Below are 11,756 nucleotides of genomic sequence, written 5' to 3'. Positions count from 1 at the left end.
AACCAATTCTTAAATGTCATGTAGTATGAAACGATCTTACGTGTACCAATTGGATAAACTTGGCTTTGATACCAAATGTTGCTAGTACTGAGCTAGTCACCAAATTGGGATTAACCATGAAGGAACACCCTACGCCCTATTCATTACAATGGCTCAATAATATAGGAGAAATTAAAGTGAATAAACAGGTTATGGTGCCACTTTCTATAGGGAGATATATAGACGAAGCTTTATGTGACATAGTGCCGATGCAAGCTGCACATATACTTTTGGGAAGGCCTTGGCAATTTGACAAAAAAACTATTCATGAAGGACATAGTAATAGGTACTCTTTTTTACACGATGGGCAGAAAATCACTCTTGTACCTTTGTCGCCACAACAAATTTATGAAGATGAAAAGAAATTGAATGAAAAAGAAATAGAGAAAAAATAAGAGAGAAAAAAAAAAGAAAAAAATGAATTGAGTGCACAAAAGAATGAGGGAAGTGCAAAAAAAAATTTCTTTTGCAAAAAAAGAGGAGGTTGAACAAGCTATAAAAGCGGGAGGTCAATTTTGTTAATGTTATATAAAGGGCCTAGTCCCGAGGCTACTAACCTCAAGCACTTGCCCGAGGCAGTGTCTTCTTTGATGCAGGACTTTAAAGACATCTTTCCCACAGAGATGCCCACTGGGCTACCGCCAATAAGGGGGATTGAATACCAAATAGACTTGGTGCCTGGGCACCAATTCCCAACCGTCCTGCCTATAGATGCAGTCCTGATGAAACTAAAGAAATACAAAAACAGGTAGAGGAGTTACTGTCCAAAGGACATGTGAGAGAAAGTCTCAGTCCTTGTGCAGTACCGGTGTTACTTGTGCCAAAAAAAGATGGTCATGGAGAATGTGTGTTGATTGCCGTGCAATCAACAAAATAACAGTTAAATACCGTTTTCCCATTCCCCGTTTAGATGATATGTTAGATGAATTGCATGGTGCATGTATGTTTTCTAAGATTGATTTAAGATCTGGCTATCACCAAATTAGAATACATGAGGGTGATGAATGGAAAACAACATTCAAGACCAAACAAGGTCTATACGAATGGCTTGTTATGCCATTCGGACTCACTAATGCACCTAGCACATTCATGAGACTTATGAATCATGTGCTCCGAGATTTCATAGGGAAAAGCGTAGTCGTATATTTTGATGATATACTAATCTACAGCAAATGTCTCGAAGAACATATTAGGCACCTACGACAAGTGTTTACAGTCTTGAGGAAACATCAACTATATGTTAACCTTAAGAAGTGTGAATTTTGCACAAATTCCGTTCATTTTCTTGGCTATATTGTTAATGCCACTGGAATTGAAGTGGATAGTGCCAAAGTTAAAGCTATCCAAGAGTGGCCCACACCAAGAAATGTTAGTGAAGTACGAAGTTTTCACGGCTTAGCTAGTTTCTATCGCCGATTTGTGAAAGACTTTAGTACTATTGCTGCGCCACTAACTGAGGTGATTAAAAAAAATGTGGGATTTCAATGGGGGGAAAGGCAAGAACGTGCGTTCAACCTTCTAAAAGGAAAATTAAGCACTGCGCCCGTACTTGCTTTACCTAATTTTGAGGCAGCTTTTGAGTTAGATTGTGATGCTTCCGGGGTGGGTATAGGCGCTGTCCTCATGCAAGGAGGTAAGCCTGTTGCTTACTTCAGTGAAAAATTAAATGGGGCAAGCCTGAACTATCCAACCTATGATAAAGAGTTCTATGCTCTTGTTAGGGCACTAGAACATTGGGAACACTACTTAAGGCCTAAAGAATTTGTGATTCATACTGACCATGAATCCCTAAAATATTTACGGGGGCAGGGAAAGCTCAATAAGCGCCATGCAAAATGGGTGGAATACATTGAATCATTTCCTTATGTGATCCAATATAAGCAAGGTAAGGAGAATGTTGTAGCTGATGCATTGTCTCGTAGGTATACTTTGTTGTCTGCGTTGCATGCACGATTTCTTGGATTTGAGCACTTAAAAGGATTATATGTGCATGATAGTGATTTTAGTGGTGTTTTTGCTGCATGTCAGAGGGGATCGCATGGGAAATATTATTTGCATGAGGGATTTTTGTACAAGGCTGATAGACTTTGCATTCCGCACTGCTCATTGCGAGAAATGCTAGTCAAAGAGGCCCATGGAGGGGGTTGAATGGGACATTATGGGATACACAAGACTTACGAAGTTTTGTGTGAACATTTTTATTGGCCTAAAATGAAAAGAGATGTTGGTAGAGTTTGTGAGCGCTGCATTATTTGTAGGCAAGCTAAGTCCACAAGTATGCCTCATGGATTGTATCTTCCTTTACCCGTGGCAGAGCACCCTTGGCTTGACATCTCGATGGACTTTGTTCTGGGATTGCCTAGAACTAAACAAGGGCATGATTCTATATTTGTTGTAGTGGACCGTTTTTCTAAAATGGCACACTTCATCCCCTGCCATAAAACAGATGACGCAAGTAATGTAGCAAACTTATTCTTTAGGAGATAATAAGGTTGCATGGCATACCTAAGACCATTGTGTCTGATAGGGATGTTAAATTTTTGAGTTACTTTTGGATATTATTTGCATGAGGGATTTTTGTACAAGGCTGATAGACTTTGCATTCCGCACTGCTCATTGCGAGAAATGCTAGTCAAAGAGGCCCATGGAGGGGGTTGAATGGGACATTATGGGATACACAAGACTTACGAAGTTTTGTGTGAACATTTTTATTGGCCTAAAATGAAAAGAGATGTTGGTAGAGTTTGTGAGCGCTGCATTATTTGTAGGCAAGCTAAGTCCACAAGTATGCCTCATGGATTATATCTTCCATTACCCGTGGCAGAGCACCCTTGGCTTGACATATCGATGGACTTTGTTCTGGGATTGCCTAGAACTAAACAAGGGCATGATTCTATATTTGTTGTAGTGGACCGTTTTTCTAAAATGGCACACTTCATCCCCTGCCATAAAACAGATGACGCAAGTAATGTAGCAAACTTATTCTTTAGGGAGATAATAAGGTTGCATGGCATACCTAAGACCATTGTGTCTGATAGGGATGTTAAATTTTTGAGTTACTTTTGGAAAACACTCTGGGGTAAGTTAGGCACCAAACTTTTATTTTCGACTACTTGTCATCCTCAAACAGATGGACAGACGGAAGTGGTAAATCGAACTTTGGGAACATTGTTAAGAGTGTTAGTAAAAAAAAATGTGAAAACATGGGAAGAATGCATTCCAATTGCCGAGTTTTCATACAATAGGCATGTACATAGTACTACGGGTTTTTCTCCTTTTGAAGTTGTATACGGTTTTAACCCTTTAACTCCCCTTGATTTGTTGCCATTCCCCGTGAAAGAGTATCTGAACACAAATGGCGCTAAGAAAGCTGAGATGGTAAAATCGATGCATGTGAAGGTTAGCCAACAAATTGCTAAAAGGAATGAGCAAGTAGCCAAACAAGTCAATAAGGGTCGAAAGCACGTGGTCTTCAAGCCCGGGGACTTAGTTTGGGTGCACATGCGCAAAGAAAGATTTCCAACTCAGAGGAAATCCAAGTTGCTTCCTCGTGGGGATGGACCTTTTAAAGTGTTGGCCCGAATTAATGACAATGCCTATACCTTGGAGTTACCAAGTGAGTATAATATTAGTGCCACCTTTAATGTTGCTGACTTAACCCGTTTTGTTGCAGATGAAGCTGATTCGTGGACGAATCTTGCTACGGAGGGGGAAGATGTTGAGGACAACGCAGGACAAACAAATGGCATGCAAGATCCGTTGCAAGTCACGGGAGGTCCTATCACACGAGAACGGGCCAAGAGGTTGCAAGGAGCTTTAAATGGACTCATGCATAAGTTAAACAACAATAAGACTGAGTTATGGGAACTTGGGGAGAAGAGTGAAGCTAAATATGTCAATGTGATTGCGGTCCAGGATTGAGTTTCAAAGAAGCTGGTCAAATAAAGGGAAATTAGTCTTGTAAATAAAAATTGAATTTTTATATTCAATTTTTGTTTTCTAGCTTAACTAATTGCTCCCTGGTCTCTTGAGATAATAGCTAATTCTTAGACCAGATTTTATTTATTTTTTATCTCTTTAGTTTAGCTGATAATGAGGTTATCATAGTAGTATAAATAGCCTCTTCATTTTTCTTTGAAGGGGACAATGTATGAGATTAGAAATCAAAGTCTTGCGCATTACATCGCAAGTTTTCTCTCACTGGGTCCTATGTGAGCTCTTTCGACTTATCAAGGAAATTACCATCCTTGTGGCGTCATCCCCGGTTTTTATCGTTCTATAGCCGGACGTGGCAAACCGCTATTCACCAAAAATAAAAAAAAACGCCTTCAACTCCAACCCAACGAAGCCTAAACTTGCAACAAACACCCACCCGTCCTTCACTTACTATCCGTCCAAAACTACCGAACTACCCGAGAACCAACTGGGTCCGGTTCGAGTAATCTTCAGCAGCACGAAGCTTCACTCCGGGCTGCCGAATCGCAACAGAGAGCATGTTGACTAATCTTATTAGTCCATTTAATATGATCAAGGGCTGAAAACTAAAGAAAAAGTACACTTGCATTATTTCTATAATTACGATGGTGCAGTTGGAGGCACTCGATAGTGCATTCGTGGATAATTGATAGTGTATTCATGATCCGTGCAGTATTAGTTATATGCAGATGAATGATGTGAGTGGAATTTTAACAAAGAATTTATTTATTACCATTCTCAGGGATGGTACATGTTTATGACATGATCCTTAAAAAGCAATCTAGGCACAAAGATAGAGAAAATGGTGAAAGCTAAGCAATAATTGGAATTTGAGAGATAGCAAGCAACACAAATTAAACAAATATTCAAAATATTAAAGAACTTGGGATGAGGGAACATGTTTAAATATTAAGGGGAGATAAACACAATTTCAGGTCTCAAGATTACCAATCACCAATTCTGGACTTATATGCCACTGTTGTGATAATATATGTAAGTCTGAATTGAATGGCGAGAATTGCTCCACTGTCGTAATGCATCAATCCCCTCAACAAAACTCAAGTAATCTAGATCTCTAAAACTTCCTACTTTCATAGATGAATAAAGGGGTTGTGAGAGGAGGTTTAGGAAATATCAACCTTAACTTTCATTGCGATTGAATTTCCTACAAGATTATATTAGTATTAAGAATGTTGTGCACCACATCTTAACACAAAAATACAAAGGATCTCCCACAACATTAAAAACCATAGATTGGGTTTAACCCCTTTTATGCAATAGATATCAAATAGGCATTAGAATCTCATGTTAACCTCTATCCCAAGCCCTAAATAAGACTACTCACTAGGAAACAAAGCTAAGAATATTAAAATAAGGCATCATAAGTAAAGCAATAAACAACTTATCTTCAACTTCTTTTGGAATCAAATCTTCAAAGTAGAGAAATCTACCCATTTGGAACAAAGAAAAAGTATTTTCCTAGCCTAGAGTACTTCGAAAGCTCACTCTACTCTATACTCTCTACGCTACTGTTCACTACATCTCAAGACTTTCCCTTTTAGATATGAAAATGACAAATCAAATCGCGCATTAGGACTCAACGCACGGGCATCGACATGGGCGTGTCGAAAATCGTATGTGAAAACGGTCACATAACGAGTGTGACAATGCCTGTTACCATAGTAGGTCCTTCTCATGGGCATGATGACACTCGTGACTGCTGCTGAAACTGTGCTACGACCTCGTTCTGCTCATTTCTGCGCACTCTCTCCCCGGGTTACCTTCAATGACCTTATACTTCCTTTCCATGCATTTTTAGCTCTAATTTGGTCAACTTTGCTCCAAAATGCTCCCTCTTCCTTTTATTGTGAAATTGGTTGAAAGTATAAGCAAAGGCACATTATTTAGTAGGGATGGCAATGTGCCCCGTCCCCGTCGGGGATCCCCGTCCCCGTTTCAAACGGGGACGGGGATACCCCTCCCCGCCCCGCCCTGTCCCCGAATAATTATTATAATTAGTAATTATAATATTATATAAAACATTAATATATATATATATATATATATATATATATATATATATATATATATATATAAATACACACATTAATATATATACACACAGTATATATATATATATATATATATATATATATATATATATATTAAAATTTAAATCATAGTTTTTAAAATTAAAATTACACAAATTTAAGATATTACTAAGAATTGATCGGGGACGGGGAATCCCAGGCCCCGCCTAATTCCCCGCGGGGGCGGGGATGGGGACTATTTTCCATTCCCCGCCGGGGACGGGGACGGGGATAGGGTCGGGGTTTCGGGGACGGGGATGGGGAGTGTACTCCATATTTGGTCCTCCATCAACAAAACCATTTAAATTTCGTACTATACAAGGGCATTTAGGTCTTCAATTTTGATTTTTTTTTTCAAAAAATTAAATATAAAAATATAGCGGGTTAACCCACTTTATATAAAAATGATCAAAATGGTCTTTCATTTAACGATATTTCAACGATTTTATTGACGGAGGACCAAAAATTGTCATGCCATAATAATACTAGGACCAAAATTGAATGTTTTGAAAAAGAATGACTAAAAGTGGATTGCCACCTATAAATCTAGGACAAAAAATGGAATATCTATGATTATTATTACACTTTTAGTATAAATATTATACTTTTCTATCTAGACTCGATCTGTCTCATGGATCCTTGGTCTTACAAGAGACTCACCTAGAAAAAAAAAATCCAGACTAGTGGTCCTCCCAACATTGGGTTGAAATGTCAAAATGTTTGAAAATTGAATTATTATTTTGTATAAATATAGTGTGTAATAGCTAGTTTTTGTTTCCTATTTAAAGAATAAAAATAAATGTTGGTTTGTTTGAAACTATTTTAAATTTTCTAAAGTTTTGTTTTTTAAATCGCACTAATAAATTACAAAAAAAAAAAAAAAAAAAAAAACTGAAGTTGACTGGTCTCAAACGCTCAGGAATTTTGTGCGAACATTTCAGTCGTGTAATTTTCAATTTGTCATACCGACACTTAATGCGGTGTGTGTGTATTTCCACAACACCGTTGGCTGACTATGAAGTCTTCCAGTCTCCCAACCTCAATAATCTTCAATCCATATTTCCATTCTCATCTAAAAATGATGAATGGTGAGAATATGATAATTTTAATCAACTCAAACTTTTTATATATTATTTATCTATTAAATAATTCAATAAATAATAACAACAATTATCTATGTGATTATATGTGAGATATTTTATTTAATTATATATTTACCAATATTCTAGCTAATTTGAAAGATCTCAAAATTAATATTTAGAATTCTAATTACGAATCAAATGAAATTATTTCAATTTTAAATTTTTTGAATTGAAATTCAAAACAAATTAAATAAAAACATAAAAAAAAAATCTATAATGTTAAAATATTAAATTAAATAGAAAATTTCAATTCAATCTAATTATAACAAATTCAACATATCTATTTTGAATTGAAATTCTTTATTCTATTTTAATAGAATATTTTTTTTTTCATTTTATATGAATGCAGTTATCATTATTTTGAGCATATTCATTCATACTATAATTTGTAGCTATTTTTAAATATTTTAAGCATAAATCATTCTTATTATTTTGAGCATACTTAATGTAAATATTTATTATTTAATGATCATTACCATTATATTGAAGATAAATCATTACTATAATTTCAGCTGTATTTCTGTAATTTTGACACAAATCATTACTATAAATTAAATTATTCATACTTTTGTGAGGCCGTCTCACCAATGTTATCCGTGAAACGGGTCAATTCTAGGATAATTACTAACTTACGATAGAAATCACACTGTTGCAAAAATCCCCGTCTAGGCCGCCTAGACACCCGACTAGGCGCTAGGCGCTCCTAGACCGAGGCGAGTTGCTCCCTAGGCGTCCGCCTAGGAGGCCGCCAAGCGCCTAACTCAACCGACTAGGCCGAGTTGGCGGCCGACTGGACCGAATTTGGCCGAGTTAACTTGCCCAACTCGGCAGAGTTAGCCGAGTTAACTCGAGCGAGTCGGCCTTGTTAATTTTATTATTATATTTATATATATTTAAATTTTTTTTTTTGAAGGTAAACGTAGCTATTCCATTAATTCATAACATAAAACGTTTACATCAACGACCAATGAAATGGTAAACCATTCCTTACAATCAGACATAGAAACAACTTTTCTAACTATGCTATAGAAAACTTGAATCGCAGACTGTTTAATAACTAGGAAGCTATGTTCCTTCAAGGAGCTTAAAGCTTCATCAAAGATCTGGGTCTTCATCATCATTCTTTTTTGCTCGCCCCAGGATAAGATCAACACTTGCCGAAACCAAACTAAACGATTTATGCTAATGATAATGAAAAGCTCGTGAAAGTAACGAGAGGAAAAAGCCCGTGAAAGTAACGAGAGGAAAACACAATAATAGAGAAAATAAAAAGTAGTAAAGCCAAAGTAGGGTTGGGAGTTCAAGACTACCAACACAAATCCCAATACCTACCTACTATTATTTTATTAAAGGGAAAGAAAACGGAAGAAGAAGATCAGTGGCGGTGGTTGGAGGCGGACGGAGCTGTGACGGTGGTCGAGGCGGAAGAAGAGCGAGAGTAAACGTAGAAGGTGACCAAAACCGCCGGCTCAAAGCTCCATTAGAGCTCCGGCCGGAGGTGGAAGCCGAAGTTGAGCAGCAGAGAAAAGCTTTTTGTTTTAGAGAGAAAAAGGAGGCAGGAAATTTATTTATTTATATAAGTAAGAGAAGTAAGAGAGATATATATACTATATATAATATAATATATGACATACACCCACACACATGAATTAATTTTTTGTTTTTATAGGTCGCCGCCTAGAACCGCCTAGGCGCCGCCTAGACCGCTTAGGCGCTAGGCGCTAGTCTACCGCCCGACTAGCGCCTAGCGCCTACTGCAACAATGAGAAATCATAATACTTATTAAAAAATTAATACCAATTTGAAATAAATAAATTGTTATTTATAATAAATATTGTAATATTTATATGTGAAATTGTGATACTATTTAGGGTAAAATGATTGTTACTAATGATACATATTATATTACTTTAATTGAAATTGTGATACTTACAAAATGTAATTCTAAAGTAAATATTATAATACTTATATGTGAAATGTTACTTATGAAAGAAATTGTAATACTTATTGTAGAAAATTTAATACCAATTTGAATTAAAAACAAATCGTTACTTATGATAGATATTGCAATATTTAAATGTGAAATTGTGATACTATTTAGAGTAAAATTGATTGTTACTAATTATAAATATTATTGTAATACTTAGAACTGAAATTGTGATGCAAAGTGTACCATCATTGAGAATCTTACGCTGTTGTCTACAACCTGACCCGTCTCATGGATAAGGATCCGTGAGACGGTCTCACACAAGTTTTTGACAAATTAAATTAGGGAAAATGACATTTTTTTCAACCTGAATTATATGTTTGTAGTGCATTTACCCCCTGAATTATTCATGTCTCCACATTAGCCCCATCAATTATTTTAAAAGTAGCCATTTCCCCCTATTTTCATGAAATGGACACTTTTACCCTTAAAAATAAGGGTAAAACAAATAATTAATTTATTTTTATTTTTCAACAAATTAAATTATTACTTATATGTGAAAATTAAAATAAATGCAAAAAGAACAAACACTATATGCAAATATTATAATTATAATTTAAACTAATGCAGGTAATAGAATTAAGATTTAAGCAAAAATAATTCATTAATGCTAATTTAACATTAATGAATTATTTATGTTTAAGTCTTTAGTAGCATTAACTTAAAATTATAGTTATAATATTTGTAAATGGTGTTTTTTTTCATTTATTTTGATTCCCACAAATAAATAATAATTTGTTGGAGAAGAAAAATAAATGAAATAATTTTTTTTTTGACAAAAATAAATGAAATACTTATTTTGCTCTTATTTCAAGGATAAAAATGTTCATTTTTACATAAAGAGATAAAATTGCCACTTTTAAACTAATTGAGAGGACTAATATGGATATATGAATAATTCAGGGAAAAAACACTATAATCATATAGTTCAGTGAGAAATGTGTTATTTTCCCATTAAATTAGAATATAGAACATATATTATTATTTAATCTCTCCAAAAAGAAGTGCAATTTTTTTTTGAATAGTACTAACTCTATTACAATGCAATATCTGTTCATAACTACTTTCTCTATATATTATTATTTAATCTCTCCAAAAAGAATACTACTAACTCTATTAGAATGCAGTATCTGTTCATAACTACTTTCTCAACCTATTGAAGGTTAGTATTGCCTCCATTGAGGTTTGAATCCACCACCTTCCTTATAAAGGGAAGGGTTTAATGCCACTGGACTACAAGGTCCTTGGCAAAGAAATGCAATTTCAAATTCCAAAATAGAAGTCTTTTCTTGAGATTGGCGGAAAAAAAATTATATTTTTGTATGGGTCACACTTGTGTGAGGCGTCTTACAAGTCGCAATCCGTGAGACAGATCGGGTCAACATAATTTAGATGTGAGATACACATGTTGACCCATATAATAAAGATCTGACCCGTCTCACATATTGACTGTCTCTCATAAGTATTTACCTTTTATATGTATACTAGTTTTTCTTATGCGCGATGCGCAAAAAATATATGCCCAATATTAGTATTTTATATTAAAATTTTAAATTTATTTAAATTTTAATATAGTAAATAATAATAATAATAATAATAATAATAATGTAAAATATTTTCATAAATTGGATATTTATATTTTTAAAAATAACTAACATATAACACTAATATTTAATGTGTATATTTTATTATTATTATTGAAGAAGATAAGAAAATATATGGTGGATGCATGTGCATAGTAACAATAATGGAAAAGATAACGGAAGTTATAACGATAGGGGTATATTTGTCCAAAATATTATGTAGTACAACTTTTATAGCATAATGTACAAAAAACCTTAACGGAAAAAATGGACATAAATGAGGGGTATAACCTTCATTCACATTTATTATGTTTATTTTATATATATATATATATATATATATATATATATATATATATATATATATATATATATATAGATTTTTCAATTGTGACAACTCTACTGCAATTCTTTTCAGTTAATACTTTATTTATTTTATTTAAGTATTGAATCATTTTGTTTTTGTTTTTTTTTTAAATAGTATTGAATCATTTTGGAAATAAAACACTGCTATAACTCTTTAATTTTTTTTATCAATATGAATATATATGTCATTTATTTTATTTATAAATAAAAATTTAAAAAAAATATTAAAAATTAATTTTATTCGAACTTTACAATATATTTTTAGAAACTCCCAAGACAATATTTACTTAATTAAACATTTGGAAATAAAATTAAAATATTAATTTTAGTTTAAAATTTAAACATTTAGAAATGTTAGATCTACTAGATAGACGAATATGAGTTGCCCACACTTCTCACTTGGAGGGTATTTTCATTTAATCTCATGTATAAAATGAGAACATGGCCCTTAATAAAAAGTAAGGACGGATTGCATCCTTCATTAATAGTTGAGGGTTTTAGTAAAGAAACAGACTGGTCAATTATATAATTATTGTAAACTTTCAAGTTTATAATATTTATAAAACTAACCATA

The sequence above is a fragment of the Ipomoea triloba genome, chromosome 13 (genome assembly GCF_003576645.1).
Source record: "Ipomoea triloba cultivar NCNSP0323 chromosome 13, ASM357664v1".
Classification (NCBI taxonomy): domain Eukaryota; kingdom Viridiplantae; phylum Streptophyta; class Magnoliopsida; order Solanales; family Convolvulaceae; genus Ipomoea; species Ipomoea triloba.
The sequence above is the reverse complement of the archived record's forward strand: the minus strand, read 5'-3'. Positions refer to the sequence as shown.